General features: G+C 40.6%; 1 protein-coding gene across 1 annotated transcript in view; it reads right to left on the reverse strand.

The window, feature by feature from the left end:
- Positions 1–19608, reverse strand: part of LOC139760412 (chitinase-3-like protein 1) — a 68451-nt gene that overhangs the window by 48373 nt on the left and 470 nt on the right. The window lies entirely within an intron of this gene.

Genomic DNA, 19608 nt, shown 5'->3' on the forward strand with positions numbered 1-19608 from the left:
CAGTACATTACTACTTAGAGAGAGGAAAAAAAAAAAAAGAATTGTAATATAGCGAGGTTGAAAGTTATCAGCTTATTTTTAAGTGATTAAGCAACAGACTAAGATCACTTGACATGTACAGTATCTCCACATAATTCCTTTTACACAACTAGTTACGTCATCTATGGAGAGATATGGGTGACGACCAGGAAAGGCAAGATGACAAGGTTGACCAGATGGGTGAACACTGGGAATTATGTGATCAGGTTAATAACGAGTTCCGGCTGAGGAGGGTGTTGAATTGACTGTAATTAGCATTAGCAATGGCATGTAAATAACCTTGATATTAGTGAAGGTCTGTCCAAATTGGATAACTTTATTGTTGATAAGATTTGTAAACATTTCACCTTGTCCACATGAATAAATTTATGACACGCTCGTTGTCTGTCTGAGACAGTCACATGTTTACCAAATGGCGTCCTAGCTACGTCTCTTCGTTGTATATCATCTGACTGTTATATTTCTCTCTATCTTCCCTGATGATGTGATTATTACACGAAAGTGCGCTTGGGAACTTATCGTGTTTCATTTTCCCCGTGGACTCGTAGGAATATACTTGATTACGCGTAAAAATTGATCCTTTCCAATATATATATATATATATATATATATATATATATATATATATATATATATATATATATTTTTTTTTTTTTTTTTATACTTTGTCGCTGTCTCCCGCGTTTGCGAGGTAGCGCAAGGAAACAGACGAAAGAAATGGCCCAACCCACCCCCATACACATGTATCTACATACGTCCACACACGCAAATATACATACCTACACAGCTTTCCATGGTTTACCCCAGACGCTTCACATGCCTTGATTCAATCCACTGACAGCACGTCAACCCCGGTATACCACATCGCTCCAATTCACTCTATTCCTTGCCCTCCTTTCACCCTCCTGCATGTTCAGGCCCCGATCACACAAAATCTTTTTCACTCCATCTTTCCACCTCCAATTTGGTCTCCCTCTTCTCCTTGTTCCCTCCACCTCCGACACATATATCCTCTTGGTCAATCTTTCCTCACTCATCCTCTCCATGTGCCCAAACCACTTCAAAACACCCTCTTCTGCTCTCTCAACCACGCTCTTTTTATTTCCACACATCTCTCTTACCCTTACGTTACTTACTCGATCAAACCACCTCACACCACACATTGTCCTCAAACATCTCATTTCCAGCACATCATCCTCCTGCGCACAACTCTATCCATGCCCACGCCTCGCAACCATACAACATTGTTGGAACCACTATTCCTTCAAACATACCCATTTTTGCTTTCCGAGATAATGTTCTCGACTTCCACACATTCTTCAAGGTCCCAGGATTTTCGCACCCTCCCCCACCCTATGATCCACTTCCGCTTCCATGGTTCCATCCGCTGCCAAATCCACTCCCAGATATCTAAAACACTTTACTTCCTCCAGTTTTTCTCCATTCAAACTTACCTCCCAATTGACTTGATCCTCAACCCTACTGTACCTAATAACCTTGCTCTTATTCACATTTACTCTTAACTTTCTTTCACACACTTTACCAGACTCAGTCACCAGCTTCTGCAGTTTCTCACATGAATCAGCCACCAGCGCTGGATCATCAGCGAACAACAACAGACTCACTTCCCAAGCTCTCTCATCCACAACAGACTTCATACTTGCCCCTCTTTCCAAAACTCTTGCATTCACCTCCCTAACAACCCCATCCATAAACAAATTAAACAACCATGGAGACATCACACACCCCTGCCGCAAACCTACATTCACTGAGAACCAATCACTTTCCTCTCTTCCTACACGTACACATGCCTTACATCCTCGTTAAAAACTTTTCACTGCTTCTAACAACTTGCCTCCCACACCATATATTCTAATACCTTCCACAGAGCATCTCTATCCACTCTAACACATGCCTTCACCAGATCCATAAATGCTACATACAAATCCATTTGCTTTTCTAAGTATTTCTCACACACATTCTTCAAAGCAAACACCTGATCCACACATCCTCTACCAGCTTCTGAAATCCACACTGCTCTTCCCCAATCTGATGCTCTGTACATGCCTTCACCCTCTCAATCAATACCCTCCCATATAATTTACCAGGAATACTCAACAAACTTATACCTCTGTAATTTGAGCATTCACTCTTACCCCCTTTCCCTTTGTACAATGGCACTATGCACGCATTCCGCCAATCCTCAGGCACCTCACCATGAGTCATACATACATTAAGTAACCTTACCAACCAGTCAATAATACAGTCACCCCCTTTTTTAATAAATTCCACTGCAATACCATCCAAACCTGCTGCCTTGCCGGCTTTCATCTTCCGCAAAGCTTTTACTACCTCTTCTCTGTTTACCAAATCATTTTCCCTAACCCTCTCACTTTGCACACCACCTCGACCAAAACACCCTATATCTGCCACTCTATCATGAAACACATTCAACAAACCTTCAAAATACTCACTCCATCTTCTCACCACTACTTGTTATCACCTCCCCATTTGCGCCCTTCACTGAAGTTCCCATTTGCTCCCTTGTCTTACGCACTTTATTTACCTCCTTGCAGAACATCTTTTTATTCTCCCTAAAATTTAATGATACTCTCTCACCCCAACTCTCATTTGCCCTCTTTTTCACCTCTTGCACCTTTCTCTTGACCTCCTGTCTCTTTCTTTTATACGTCTCCACTCAATTGCATTTTTCCCTTCAAAAATCGTCCAAATGCCTCTCTCTTCTCTTTCACTAATAATCTTACTTCTTCATCCCACCACTCACTACCCTTTCTAATCAACCCACCTCCCACTCTTTTCATGCCACAAGCATCTTTTGCGCAATCCATCACTGATTCCCGAAATACATCCCATTCCTCCCCCACTCCCCTTACTTCCATTGTTCTCACCTTTTTCCATTCTGTACTGTCTCTCCTGGTACTTCCTCACACAGGTCTCCTTCTCAAGCTCACTTACTCTCACCACCCTCTTCACCCCAACATTCACTCTTCTTTTCTGAAAACCCATACAAATATTCACCTTAGACTCCACAAGATAATGATGATACATCCCTCCAGTTGCACCTCTCAGCACATTAACATCCAAAAGTCTCTCACGCGCCTGTCAATTAACATGTAATCCAATAACGCTCTCTGGCCATCTCTCCTACTTACATACGTATACTTATGTATATCTCGCTTTTTAAACCTGTATTCCCAATCACCAGTCCTTTTTCAGCACATAAATCTACAAGCTCTTCACCATTTCCATTTACACACTGAACACCCCATGTATACCAATTATTCCCTCAACTGCCACATTACTCACCTTTGCATTCAAATCACCCATCACTATAACCCGGTTTCGTGCATCAAAACCACTAACACACTCATTCAGCTGCTCCCAAAACACTTGCCTCTCATGATCTTTCTTCTCATGCCCAGGTGCATATGCACCAATGATCACCCATCTCTCTCCATCAACTTTCAGTTTTACCCATATTAATCGAGAATTTACTTTCTTACATTCTATCACATACTCCCACAACTCCTGTTTCAGGAGTACTGCTACTCCTTCCCTTGCTCTTGTCCTCTCACCAACCCCTGACTTTACTCCCAAGACATTCCCAAACCACTCTTCCCCTTTACCCTTGAGCTTCGTTTCACTCAGAGCCAAAACATCCAGGTTCCTTTCCTGAAACATACTACCTATCTCTCCTTTTTTCACATCTTGGTTACATCCACACACATTTAGACACCCCAGGCTGAGCCTTCGAGGAGGATGAGCACTCCCCGCGTGACTCCTTCTTCTGTTTCCCATTTTAGAAAGTTAGAAATACAAGGACGGGAGGATTTCTGGCCCCCCGCTCCCGTCCCCTCTAGTCGCCTTCTACGACACGCGAGGAATGCGTGGGAAGTATTCTTTCACCCCTATCCCCAGGGATAATGTATATATATATATATATATATATATATATATATATATATATATATATATATATATACATACATACACATACATACGCACATATACACACACACACACACACATATACATATATATACATATGAAAAATGTAAGAAATAATTTAGAAAACTGAAACTTCTAGCTTGAAATGAAACGAAAAAATGAATGTCACATAATGGTTCAACCTTTGGCTATGGAAAAGGGAAATGTATGATTTATTTACACAAACGTCAATAGTAGTTCTCATCAATTTAACCACTGTATCATACTGCCTGGTCCACTTCTCTTATCATGAAACAGGAATATATATATATATATATATATATATATATATATATATATATATATATATATATATATATATATATATATATATATATTTTTATATATATATATATATATATATATATATATATATATATATATATATATATATATATATATATATATATATATATATATATATCCCTGGGGACAAGGGATTAAGAATACTTCCACGTATTCCCTGCGTGTCGTAGAAGGCGACTAAAAGGGGAGGGAGCGGGGGCTGGAAATCCCCCTCTCTCGTTTTTTTTTTTTTAATTTTCCAAAAGAAGGAACAGAGGGGGCCAGGTGAGAATATTCCAAAAAAGGCCCAGTCCTCTGTTATTAACGCTACCTCGCTAACGCGGGAAATGGCAAATAGTTTAAAAGAAAGAAAAGATATATATATATATATATATATATATATATATATATATATATATATATATATATATATATATATAATATCCCTGGGGACAGGGGATTAAGAATACTTTTTTAAGAATATTAAGAATATTTTTTTTTTTTTTTTTTTTTTTTTTTCAAAAGAAGGAACAGAGAATTGGGCCAGGTGAGGATATTCCCTCAAAGGCCCAGTCCTCTGTTCTTAACGCTACCTCGCTAATGCGGGAAATGGCGAATAGTTTGAAAGAAAAGAAAGATATATATATATATATATATATATCCCTGGGGATAGGGGAGAAAGAATACTTCCCACGTATTCCCTGCGTGTCGTAGAAGGCGACTAAAAGGGGAGGGAGCGGGGGGCTGGAAATCCTCCCCTCTCATTATTTTTTTTTTTTATTTTCCAAAAGAAGGAACAGAGAAGGGGGCCAGGTGATGATATTCCCTCAAAGGGCCAGTCCTCTGTTCTTAACGCTACCTCGCTAACCCGGGAAATGGTGAATAGTTTGAAAGAAGAAAAAAAGAAAATATATAAATATATATATATATATATATATATATATATATATATATATATATATATATATATTATATATATTTATATATTATCCCTGGGGATAGGGGAGAATGGATACTTAATGATCATACCGTCATGCTTAATGATCACACCGCCATGCTTAATGATCATACCGTTATGCTTAATGATCATACCGTCATGCTTAATGATCATACCGTTATGCTTAATGATCATACCGTTATGCTTAATGATCACACCGTTATGCTTAATGATCATACCGTTATGCTTAATGATCACACCGTTATGCTTAATGATCATACCGTTATGCTTAATGATCATACCGTTATGCTTAATGATCACACCGTTATGCTTAATGATCACACCGCCATGCTTAATGATCATACCGTTATGCTTAATGATCATACCGTTATGCTTAATGATCATACCGTCATGCTTAATGATCATACCGTTATGCTTAATGATCACACCGTTATGCTTAATGATCACACCGTTATGCTTAATGATCATACCGTTATGCTTAATGATCACACCGTTATGCTTAATGATCACACCGTTATGCTTAATGATCACACCGTCATGCTTAATGATCACACCGTTATGCTTAATGATCACACCGCCATGCTTAATGATCACACCGCCATGCTTAATGATCATACCGTTATGCTTAATGATCACACCGTTATGCTTAATGATCATACCGTTATGCTTAATGATCATACCGTTATGCTTAATGATCATACCGTTATGCTTAATGATCACACCGTTATGCTTAATGATCATACCGTTATGCTTAATGATCATACCGCCATGCTTAATGATCATACCGTTATGCTTAATGATCATACCGTTATGCTTAATGATCATACCGTTATGCTTAATGATCATACCGTTATGCTTAATGATCATACCGCCATGCTTAATGATCATACCGTTATGCTTAATGATCATACCGTCATGCTTAATGATCATACCGTCATGCTTAATGATCACACCGCCATGCTTAATGATCACACCGCCATGCTTAATGATCATACCGTCATGCTTAATGATCATACCGCCATGCTTAATGATCATACCGTTATGCTTAATGATCACACCGCCATACTTAATGATCATACCGTTATGCTTAATGATCATACCGTTATGCTTAATGATCATACCGCCATGCTTAATGATCATACCGTTATGCTTAATGATCATACCGCCATGCTTAATGATCACACCGTTATGCTTAATGATCATACCGTTATGCTTAATGATCATACCGCCATGCTTAATGATCATACCGTTATGCTTAATGATCACACCGTTATGCTTAATGATCATACCGTTATGCTTAATGATCATACCGCCATGCTTAATGATCATACCGTTATGCTTAATGATCATACCGCCATGCTTAATGATCATACCGTTATGCTTAATGATCATACCGTCATGCTTAATGATCAAACCGTTATGCTTAATGATCAAACCGTTATGCTTAATGATCATACCGTCATGCTTAATGATCAAACCGTTATGCTTAATGATCATACCGTCATGCTTAATGATCAAACCGTTATGCTTAATGATTGATTATACCGTCCTGCTTAATGATCATACCGTCATGTTTCTGAGAAGCAAGTAGCGACTGTGTTTATCTGCTGTGAAATCTCGAACGGTCATCTGCCTCGGGGAAGTATAGGTGAAATCTCTCATGGCCAACTTGGCTGTAAAGTCTGCTGAGCGACTTAGAGTAATAATCTTTGGTGACCTAAAGCCAAGTAAGCAGGACGTTGAGGTAATTATATTTGCAGGAGAACGTTCGAATTTGAAGTCTGAAGAAGTAACTCTCGCTGTTTCTAACTTACTAATGCGTCCACATCTCCCATATTATGTTCCGTTTTGGTCACCTAACTTGAAAACAAAGGACAGAATGAGAGAGAGAGAGAGAGAGAGAGAGAGAGAGAGAGAGAGAGAGAGAGAGAGAGAGAGAGAGAGAGAGAGTACGGCGGCTAGCAACCAAGATGATTCCTGAGGTGAAAAGTCAAGTCTTTGCGAGCCAGCAAGACGACTTAAACTCATTTCACTCAGAGGAGAGACCCGAGATGCATTGTAACACACGTATTGGAAAATATTAAAGGCCTTGAAAATCTCGATATAGACAGCAACTTTCGAGTGGATTAATCACATTTCACACTTAGTAATTTAGGGAAATCCAGTTCCTTTCACTTCGAAAGGAACAGCGCCATTGATACATTAAGAACAAACTTGACAAATACTGTGTTCCTCTTCAGGTCCACAACTGACAATTGCCTCTCCGTAGGTACTTGTAAAAATCACAAGTATTTCTTATGAAATCTTGTGTGTGCTTTTCCACTCGTACCACGTTAGTCTCCTAAGTTTCTGATCTCTTCCACTACCACAAACAGCGTGGAGGGGATCCCAGTACAGTATCTCTGTTGCTTAAATATATTCTTTTGTATTAAGAAGATAGTTCAGCCCATCTTACCCGTGAGGGAGAGTGTGATGGTGAAGACAGCGGACAGGAGCCACAGTTTCATACTCAACGGAAACAAGTGTTTCATTCTCAGGTTCCCACGTATATATATATAACGTACCCAAATGTATAGGTTAGTACTGCGCGTCATTTGACCTAGAATCCCCATAGTTCGTGCTCTTATATAAGTTAAGTAGGCATGTCGGAGATAGGCTGTAAGGTGTACTACCATTTGATAAGATCACGTGTTAGAATACATTCTCATCTTTAGTTTGGATAAAACATAATCCTATAGGACGTACAGTACATTACTACTTAGAGAGAGGAAAAAAAAAAAAAGAATTGTAATATAGCGAGGTTGAAAGTTATCAGCTTATTTTTAAGTGATTAAGCAACAGACTAAGATCACTTGACATGTACAGTATCTCCACATAATTCCTTTTACACAACTAGTTACGTCATCTATGGAGAGATATGGGTGACGACCAGGAAAGGCAAGATGACAAGGTTGACCAGATGGGTGAACACTGGGAATTATGTGATCAGGTTAATAACGAGTTCCGGCTGAGGAGGGTGTTGAATTGACTGTAATTAGCATTAGCAATGGCATGTAAATAACCTTGATATTAGTGAAGGTCTGTCCAAATTGGATAACTTTATTGTTGATAAGATTTGTAAACATTTCACCTTGTCCACATGAATAAATTTATGACACGCTCGTTGTCTGTCTGAGACAGTCACATGTTTACCAAATGGCGTCCTAGCTACGTCTCTTCGTTGTATATCATCTGACTGTTATATTTCTCTCTATCTTCCCTGATGATGTGATTATTACACGAAAGTGCGCTTGGGAACTTATCATGTTTCATTTTCCCCGTGGACTCGTAGGAATATACTTGATTACGCGTAAAAATTGATCCTTTCCAATATATATATATATATATATATATATATATATATATATATATATATATATATATATATTTTTTTTTTTTTTTTTATACTTTGTCGCTGTCTCCCGCGTTTGCGAGGTAGCGCAAGGAAACAGACGAAAGAAATGGCCCAACCCACCCCCATACACATGTATCTACATACGTCCACACACGCAAATATACATACCTACACAGCTTTCCATGGTTTACCCCAGACGCTTCACATGCCTTGATTCAATCCACTGACAGCACGTCAACCCCGGTATACCACATCGCTCCAATTCACTCTATTCCTTGCCCTCCTTTCACCCTCCTGCATGTTCAGGCCCCGATCACACAAAATCTTTTTCACTCCATCTTTCCACCTCCAATTTGGTCTCCCTCTTCTCCTTGTTCCCTCCACCTCCGACACATATATCCTCTTGGTCAATCTTTCCTCACTCATCCTCTCCATGTGCCCAAACCACTTCAAAACACCCTCTTCTGCTCTCTCAACCACGCTCTTTTTATTTCCACACATCTCTCTTACCCTTACGTTACTCACTCGATCAAACCACCTCACACCACACATTGTCCTCAAACATCTCATTTCCAGCACATCCATCCTCCTGCGCACAACTCTATCCATAGCCCACGCCTCGCAACCATACAACATTGTTGGAACCACTATTCCTTCAAACATACCCATTTTTGCTTTCCGAGATAATGTTCTCGACTTCCACACATTCTTCAAGGCCCCCAGGATTTTCGCCCCCTCCCCCACCCTATGATCCACTTCCGCTTCCATGGTTCCATCCGCTGCCAGATCCACTCCCAGATATCTAAAACACTTCACTTCCTCCAGTTTTTCTCCATTCAAACTCACCTCCCAATTGACTTGACCCTCAACCTTACTGTACCTAATAACCTTGATTAGAAATACCTGGCTTAAAAAGAGAGATATACATAAGTATACATATGTGAGTAGGAGCGATTGGATTACGTGACAGCCATGACTTTTGGCTATTGATATGCTGAGAGGGGCAGCTGGAGGGATGTTTCATGACTATCTTGTGGAGGCGAAGGTGAAGATTTGTAGAGGCTTTCAGAAAAGAAGAGAAAATATTGGCGAGAAGAGTGTGGTGAGAGTAAGTGAGCTGGGAAAGGAGACGTGTGCGAGGAAGTATGAGAGATTGAGTGTAGAATGGCAAAAAGTGAGAGCAAATGACCTGAAGGCAGTGGGGGAGGAATGGGATGTATTTAGGGAAGCAGTGATGGCTTGCACAAAAGACGCATGTGGTATGAGAAAGATGGCAGGTGGGCAGATTAGAAAGGGTAGTGAGTGGTGGGATGAGGAAGTAAGATTGTTAGAGAAAGAGAAAAGAGAGGCGTTGGTACGATTTTTTCAGGGAAGTAGTGCAAATGACTTGTAGATGTGTAAAAGAAAGCGGCGAGAGGTTAAGAGAAAGGTGCAAGAGTTGAAGAAAAGAGGGCAAATGAGAGTTTGGGTGAGAGTGTGTTATTGAATTCTAGGGAGAATAAAAGATGTTTGAGGAGGTAAATAACGTGCACAAGACAAGAGAACAAATGGGAACATCGGTGAAGGGAGCAAGTCGGTAAGTGATAACAGATAGTGAAGGAGTGAGAAGGAGATGGAGTGAGTATTTTGAAGTTTTGTTGAATGTGTTTGATGATAGAGTGGCAGATATAGTATGCTTTGGTCGGGGTGGTGTGGGAAGTGAGAAGGTTCGGGAGAATGATTTGGTGAAGAGGAGTGGCAGTGATAGCTTTGCGGAAGATGAAATCTGTCAAGGCGGCGGGTTTGGATGGTGTTGCATTGGAATTTATTAGTAAAGGGGGTGACGGTGTCAGTTGGCTGGTAAGGATATTCAGTGTATGTATGGACCATGGTGAAGTGCCTGAGGATTGGCGGAATGCATGCACAGGGCCATTGTACAAAGACAAAGGGGATAAAGGTGAGTGTTCAAATTACAGAGACATGTTTGTTGAGTATTCCTGGGAAGTTATATGGGAGGGTATTGATTGAGAGGGTAAAGGCATGTACAGAGCATCAGATTAGAGAATAGCACTGTGGTTTCAGAAGTGGTTGGTGATGTGTGGATCAGGTGGTTGCTTTGAAGAATGTATGTGAGAAATACTTAGAAAAACATATGGATTTATACGTAGCATTTATGGATCTGGAGAAGGCATATGATAGAGTTGATAAGAGATGCTTTGTGGAAGTTTTTAAGAGTTTATGGTGTTGGAGGTAAGCTGCTAGAAGCAGTGAAAAGTTTTTACCAATAATGTAAAGTATTTGTACGAGTGGGAAGAGAGGAGAGTGATTGGTTGCCAGTGAGTTTCGGTCTGCGGCAAAGGTGCGTGATGTCCCCATGGTTGTTTAATTTGTTTATGGATGGGGTTGTTAGGGAGGTGAATGCAAGAGTTTTGGAGAGAGGGGCGAGTATGCAGTCTGTTATGGATGAGAGGGCCTGGAAAGTGTCAGTTGTTCGCCGTTGATACAGCTCTAGTGGCTGATTCGTGTGAGAACCTTCAGAATTTGGTGATTGAGTTTGGAGAAGTGTGTGAAAAGAGAAAATTGAGGGTAGATGTGAATAAGAGCAAGGTTATTTGGTTCAGTACGGTTTAGGGACAAGTTAATTGGGAGGTAAGTTTGAATGGAGAGAAATTGGAGGAAGTGAAGTATTTTAGATATCTGGGAGTGGACTTAACAGCAGATGGAACTGTTGAAGCGGAAGTGAGTTGTAGGGTGGGGAAGAGGGCAAAGGTTCTGGGAGCGATGAAGAATGTGAGGAAGGAGAGAACATTATCTCGGAGATCAAAAATGGATATGTTTGAAGGAATAACAGTTCCAACAGTATTATATGGTTGCGAGACATGGGCTATAGATAGGGTTATACGAAGGAGGGTGAATGTGCTGGAAATGAAATGTTTTTGGACAATATGTAGTTTGAAGTGGTTTGATCGAGTAAGTAATGGAAGGGTAAGAGAGATGTGTGGAAATAAAACGAGTATATTTGAGAGAGCAGAAGAGGATGTTTTGAAATGGTTTGGACATATGGAGAGAATGAATGACGAAAGATGGACGACGAGGATATATGTGTCAGAGGTGGAGGGAACGAGGAGAAGTGAGAGACCAAATTGTCGGTGGAAGGATGGAGCAAAAAAGATTTTGAGCGATCGGGGCCTGAACTTACAGAAAGGTGAGAGTCGGGGTCGACATGCTGTCAGTGGACTGAACCAGGGCATGTGAAGCGTTTAGGGTAAACCATGGAAAGGTATGTGGGGCCTGGATGCGGATAGGGAGCTGTGGTTTCTGTGCATTGTACATGACAGCTAGAGACTGAGTGTAAATGAATGTGGCATTTGTTGTCTTTTCCTAGCGCTACCTGCATGCGTGCAGGGGAAGGGGGGTGTTCATTTCATGTGAATAGCGAGTATGAATGAGAATGTGATTAATTAAGTCTGTGTATGTAAATATGTATACGTGAATGTATGGGTATGTATATGTGCGTGTGTAGACGTTATATATACATGTATATAGTGGGTTGGGCCATTCTTTCGTCTGTTTCCTTGCGTACTGCTAACGCAGGAGACATGACAAAGTGTAATAAAATAATAGAGGTGAGTTTGAATGGAGAAAATGAGAAGTGAAGTGTTTTAGATATCTGGAGGGGATCTATTTTTTTTTTTTTTTTTTTTTTTTTTTTTTTTTTTTTTTTTTTTTTTTTTTTTTTTTTTTTTTTTTTTTTTTTTTTTTTTTTTTTTTTTTTTTTTTTTTTTTTTTTTTTTTTTTTTTTTTTTTTTTTTTTTTTTTTTTTTTTTTTTTTTTTTTTTTTTTTTTTTTTTTTTTTTTTTTTTTTTTTTTTTTTTTTTTTTTTTTTTTTTTTTTTTTTTTTTTTTTTTTTGGTAAAGTGTGTGAAAAGAGAAAATTGAGAGTAAATTATGGAAGGTTATTAGGTACAGCAGGTTTGAGGGACAAGTCAACTGGGAGGTAAGTTTGAATGGAGAAAAGGTGGAGGAAGTGAAGTGTTTTAGATATCTGTGAGTGGATTTGGCAGCGGATGGAACCATGGAAGCGGAAGGGAGTCACGGTGGGGGAGGTGGCGAAAATTCTGGGAGCGTTGAAAAATGTGTGGAAGGCGAGAACACTATCTCGGAAAGCAAAAATGGATATGCTTGAAGGATGTTGCGAGGCGTTGGCTATAGATAGTGTTGTGCGGAGGAATGTAGATGTGTTGGAAATAAGATGTTTGAGGACAATATGTGATGTGAGGTGGTTTGATAGAGTAAGTAATGAAAGGGTAAGAGAGATGTATGGTAATTAAAAAAGTGTGATTGAGAGAGCAGAAGAGGGTGTATTGAAATGGTTTGGTCACATGAAGAGAATGAGTGAGGGAAGATTGCCAACAAGGATATATGTGTCAGAGGTGGAGGGAACGAGGAGAAGTGGGAGACCAAATTGGAGATGGAAGGATGGAGTGAAAAAGATTTTTAGTGATCGGGGCCTGAACATGCAGGAGGGTGAAAGGCGTGCAAGGAATAGAGTGAATTGGAACGATGTGGTATACCGGTGTCGACGTGCTGTCAGACAATTGAACTAGGGCATGTGAAGCATCTGGGGTAAACCATGGAAAGTTTTGTTGGGCCTGGCTGTGGAAAGGGAGCAGTGGTTTCGGTGCATTATACATGACAGCTAGAGACTGAGTGTGAATGATTGTGGCCTTTGTTGTCTTTTCCTAGCGCTACCTTGCATGCGTGCGAGGGGGAGGGGGGTGTCATTTCATGTGTGTCGGGGTGGCGAGGGGAATGAATATAGGCAGCAAGTATGAATGATGAACATGTGTATATATTTATATGTCTGTGTATGTATATATATGTATACGTTGAAATGTATAGGTATGTATATGTGCGTGTGTAGACGTGTATATATACATGTGTATATGGGTGGGTTGGGCCATTCTTTCGTCTGTTTCCTTGCGTTACCTCGCTAACGCAGGAGACAGTGACAAAGTGTAATAAATATGATATATATATATATATTTATTTATATATTTATTTTGCTTTGTCGCTGTCTCCTGCGTTAGCGAGGTAGCGCAAGGAAACAGACGAAAGAATGGCCCAACCCACCCACATACACATGTATATATGTACACGTCCAAACACACAAATATACATACCTATACATCTCAGTGTATACATATATATACACACACAGACATATACATATATACACATGTACATAATTCATACTGTCTGCCTTTACTCATTCCCATCGCCACCTCACCACACATGAAATAACAACCCCCTCCCCCTCATGTGTGCGAGGTAGCGCTAGGTAAAGACAACAAAGGCCACATTCGTTCACACTCAGTCTCTAGCAGTCATGTGATAATGCACCGAAACCACAGCTCTCTTTCCACATCCAGGCCCCACAGAACTTTCCATGGTTTACCCCAGACGCTTCAAATGCCCTGGTTGAATCCATTGACAGCACGTCGACCCCGGTATACCACATTGTTCCAATTTACTCTAGTTCTTGCACGCCTTTCACCCTCCTGCATGTTCAGGCCCTGATCACTCAAAATCTTTTTCACTCCATCTTTTCACCTCCAATTTGGTCTCCCACTTCTCCTCGTTCCCTCCAACTCCGACACATATATCCTCTTGGTCAATCTTTCCTCACTCATTCTATCCATGTGACCAAACCATTTCAAAACACCCTCTTCTGCTCTCTCAACCACACCCTTTTTATTACCATACATCTCTCTCACCCTATTATTACTTACTCGATCTAACCACCTCACACCACATATTGTCCTCAAACACCCTCTTTTCCAGCACATCCACCCTCCTCTGCACAGCTCTATCCATAGCCCACACCTCGCAACCATACAACATTGTTGGAACCACTATTCCTTCAAACACCCATTTTTGCTTTCCGAGATAATGTTTTCGACTTCTACACATTCTTCAAGGCTCCCAGAATTTTCGCCCCCTCCCCCACCCTATGATTCACTTCCGCTTCCATGGTTCCATCCGCTGCCAAATCCACTCCCAGATATCTAAAACACTTCACTTCCTCCAGTTTTTCTCCATTCAAACTTACCTCCCAATTGACTTGACCCTCAACCCTACTGTACCTAATAACCTTGCTCTTATTCACATTTACTCTCAACTTTCTTCTTTCATACACTTTACCAAACTCATTCACCAGCTTCTGCAGTTTCTCACATGAATCAGCCAGCAGCGCTGTATCATCAGCGAACAACAACTGATTCACTTCCCAAGCTCTCTCATCCCCAACAGATTTCATACTTGCCCCTATTTCCAAAACTCTTGCATTTACCTCCCTAACAACCCCATCCATAAACAAATTAAACAACCATGGAGACATCACACACCCCTGCCGCAAACCTACATTCACTGAGAACCAATCACTTTCCTCTCTTCCTACACGTACACATGCCTTACATCCTCGATAAAAACTTTTCACTGCTTCTAAAAACTTGCCACCCACATACATTCTTCAAAGCAAACACCTGATCCACACATCCTCTACCACTTTTGAAACCACACTGCTCTTCCCCAATCTGATGCTCTGTACATGCCTTCACCCTCTCAATCAATACCCTCCCATATAATTTACCAGGAATACTCAACAAACTTATACCTCTGTAATTTGAGCACTCACTCTTATCCCCTTTGCCTTTGTACAATGGCACTATGAACGCATTCCGCCAATCCTCAGGCACCTCACCATGAGTCATACATACATTAAATAACCTTACCAACCAGTCAACAATACAGTCACCCCCTTTTTAAATAAATTCCACTGCAATACCAACCAAACCTGCTGCCTTGCCGGCTTTCATCTTCCGCAAAGCTTTTACTACCTCTTCTCTGTTTACCAAATCATTTTCCCTAACCCTCTCACTTCGCACACCACCTCGACCAAAACACCCTATATCTGCCACTCTATCGTCAAACATATTCAACAAACCTTCAAAATACTCACTCCATCTCCTTTTCACATCACCACTACATGTTATCACCTCCCCATTTGCGCCCTTCACTGAAGTTCCCATTTGCTTCCTTGTCTTACGCACTTTATTTACCTCCTTCCAGAACATCTTTTTATTCTCCCTAAAATTTAATGATACTCTCTCACCCTAACTCTCATTTGCCCTCTTTTTCACCTCTTGCACCTTTCTCTTGACCTCCTGTCTCTTTCTTTTATACATCTCCCACTCAATTGCATTTTTTCCCTGCAAAAATCGTCCAAATGCCTCTCTCTTCTCTTTCACTAATAATCTTACTTCTCATCCCACCACTCACTACCCTTTCTAATCAACCCACCTCCCACTCTTCTCATGCCACAAGCATCTTTTGCACAATCCATCACTGATTCCCTAAATACATCCCATTCCTCCCCCACTCCTCTTACTTCCATTGTTCTCACCTTTTTCCATTCTGTACTCAGAATATATATATGTGAGAAACTGCAGAAGCTGGTGACTGAGTTTGGTAAAGTGTGTGAAAGAAGAAAGTTAGGAGTAAATGTGAATAAGAGCAAGGTTATTAGGTACAGTAGGGTTGAGGGTCAAGTCATTGGGAGGTAAGTTTGAATGGAGCAAAACTGGAGGAAGTAAAGTGTTTTAGATATCTGGGAGTGGATCTGGCAGTGGATGGAACCATGGAAGCGGAAGTGGGTCATAGGGTGGGGGAGGGGGCGAAAATCCTGGGAGCCTTGAAGAATGTGTGGAAGTCGAGAACATTATGTCGGAAAGCAAAAATGGGTATGTTTGAAGGAATAGTGGTTCCAACAATGTTGTATGGTTGCGAGGCGTGGGCTATGGATAGAGTTTTGCGCAGGAGGATGGATGTGCTGGAAATGAGATGTTTGAGGACAATGTGTTGTGTGAGGTGGTTTGATCGAGTAAGTAACGTAAGGGTAAGAGAGATGTGTGGAAATAAAAAGAGCGTGGTTGAGAGAGCAGAAGAGGGTGTTTTGAAATGGTTTGGGCACATGGAGAGAATGAGTGAGGAAAGATTGACCAAGAGGATGTATGTGTCGGAGGTGGAGGGAACGAGGAGAAGTGGGAGACCAAATTGGAGGTGGAAAGATGGAGTGAAAAAGATTTTGTGTGATCGGGGCCTGAACATGCAGGAGGGTGAAAGGAGGGCAAGGAATAGAGTGAATTGGATCAATGTGGTGTACTGGGGTTGACGTGCTGTCAGTGGATTGAATCAGGGCATGTGAAGCGTCTGGGGTAAACCATGGAAAGCTGTGTAGGTATGTATATTTGCATGTGTGGACGTATGTATATACATGTGTATGGGGGGGGGGGTTGGGCCATTTCTTTCGTCTGTTTCCTTGCGCTACCTCGCAAACGCGGGAGACAGCGACAAAGCAAAAAAAAAAAAAAAAAAATACGGTCATATACATCAGTTCATGTGTAACATAAAATATATTCTTAAATTACTGAAAATAAGGAAAATACTTTCATTAAATTAAAACATATGATGTAAATGCCTTACTTCACCAAATGTTAAGCATCAAAAAACTAAGATAACCAGGACAGACTGATTCTCTTGAAATTACTGAACTTTATCTTGCCTCATCTTCAGCACATCTTCTCAGTAATATGCTAATGTACAAGAAACGTTATACATATTTAAAATCTCTCATTACACTTGCAATATTTAACATTCATCACAAAGATCTGGATGATATCTATTGAGATAGTTTTGCGACAATAATTTGAATATAAGCTGCCTTCTCAGCCCACAAAACCTGACATGAAGAAATGTTCTCAATTATGGGAAAGTCCCAGAGTTACTAACTGCACTGTTTATAGTGGAGAAAATTCTGAGTATCATCAAAACTTAAGAACACTCTTTGGAGGCGATTTACAAGCAGTAGCCATCTCACTCATCTTGTCTGCTTCAGTGTCATTAATGATAGCAGGTAGATGAAGTCCAACTGTGTATTTGCTTTTGAAATGTTCACGTGGTATCCATTCACAGCAACTTCACCTCTATGTTGTAGTACAATAAGTCTCGGGAAGTACTTTCAACCAATATCTTCTTTTCCTTGTATTTTGTTGGCAGGCCCTAGACCCTTGTTGACAGTAGAGAACAACGGGGTGATGGTTTCTAATTTACACGACCTTGTGTACTGATCGGATTTTCATTAATGGGAATGACTATTAATGAAACAGAAAAAGGAGTCACGCGGGGAGTGCTCATCCTCCTCGAAGGCTCAGATTGGGGTGTCTAAATGTGTGTGGATGTAACCAAGATGTGAAAAAAGGAGAGATAGGTAGTATGTTTGAGGAAAGGAACCTGGATGTTTTGGCTTTGAGTGAAACAAAGCTCAAGGGTAAAGGGGAAGAGTGGTATGTGAATGTCTCGGGAGTAACTTCAGGGGTTAGTGAGAGGACAAGAGCAAGGGAAGGAGTAGCAGTACTCCTGAAACATGTGTTCTGGGAGTATGTGATAGAATGTAGGAAAGTAAGTTCTAGATTAATATGGGTAAAACTTAAAGTTGATGGAGAGAGATGGGTGATTATTGGTGAATATGCACCTGGGCATGAGAAGAAAGATCATGAGAGGCAAGTGTTTTGGGAGCAGCTGAATGAGTGTGTTAGTGGTTTTGATGCACAAGACCGGGTTATAGTGATGGGTGATTTGAATGCAAAGGTGAGTAATGTGGCAGTTAAGGGAATAATTGGTATACATGGGGTGTTCAGTGTTGTAAATGGAAATGGTGAAGAGCTTGTAGATTTATGTGCTAAAAAGGACTTGTGATTGGGAATACCTGGTTTAAAAAGCTAGATATACATAAGTATATGTATGTAAGTAGGAGAGATGGCCAGAGAGCGTTATTGGATTACGTGTTAATTGACAGATGTGCGAAAGAGAGACTTTTGGATGTAAATGTGCTGAGAGGTGCAACTGGAGGATGTCTGATCATTATCTTGTGGAGGCGAAGGTGAAGATTTGTGGGGGTTTTCAGAAAAGAAGAGAGCATGTTGGGGTGAAGAAGGTGGTGAGGGTAAGTGAGCTTGGGAAGGAGACTTGTGTGAGGAAGTACCCGGAGAAACTGAGTACAGAATGGAAAAAGGTGAGAACAAAGGAGGTAAGGGGAGTGGGGGAGGAATGGGATCTATTTAGGGAAGCAGTGATGGCTTGCGCAAAAGATGCTTGTGGCATGAGAAGCGTGGGAGGTGGGTTGATTAGAAAGGTTAGTGAGTGGTTGGATGAAGAAGTAAGATTATTAGTGAAAGAGAAGAGAGAGGCATTTGGATGATTTTTGCAGGGAAATAAATGCAAATGAGTGGGAGATTTATAAAAGAAAGAGGCAGGAGGTCAAGAGAAAAGTGCAAGAGGTGAAAAAGAGGGCAAATGAGAGTTGGGGTGAGAGAGTATCATTAAATTTTAGGGAGAATAAAAAGATGTTCTGGAAGAAGGTAAATAAAGTGTGTAAGACAAGGGAGCAAATGGGAACTTCAATGAAGGGGGCTAATGGGGAGGTGATAACAAGTAGTGGTGATGTGAGAAGGAGATGGAGTGAGTATTTTGAAGGTGTTGAATGTGTTTGATGATAGAGTGGCAGATATAGGGTGTTTTGGTTGAGGTGTGTGCAAAGTGAGAGGGTTGGGGAAAATGATTTGGTAAACAGAGAAGAGGTAGTAAAAGCTTTGCGGAAGATGAAAGCTGGTAAGGCAGTAGGTTTGGATGGTATTGCAGTGGAATTTATTAAAAAAGGGGGTGACTGTATTGTTGACTGGTTGGTAAGGTTATTTGATGTATGTATGATTCATGGTGAGGTGCCTGAGGATTGGCGGAATGCATGTATAGTGCCATTGTACAAAGGCAAAGGGGATAAGAGTGAGTGCTCAAATTACAGAGGTATAAGTTTGTTGAGTATTCCTGGT

The sequence above is a fragment of the Panulirus ornatus genome, chromosome 36 (genome assembly GCF_036320965.1).
Source record: "Panulirus ornatus isolate Po-2019 chromosome 36, ASM3632096v1, whole genome shotgun sequence".
NCBI lineage: Eukaryota > Metazoa > Arthropoda > Malacostraca > Decapoda > Palinuridae > Panulirus > Panulirus ornatus.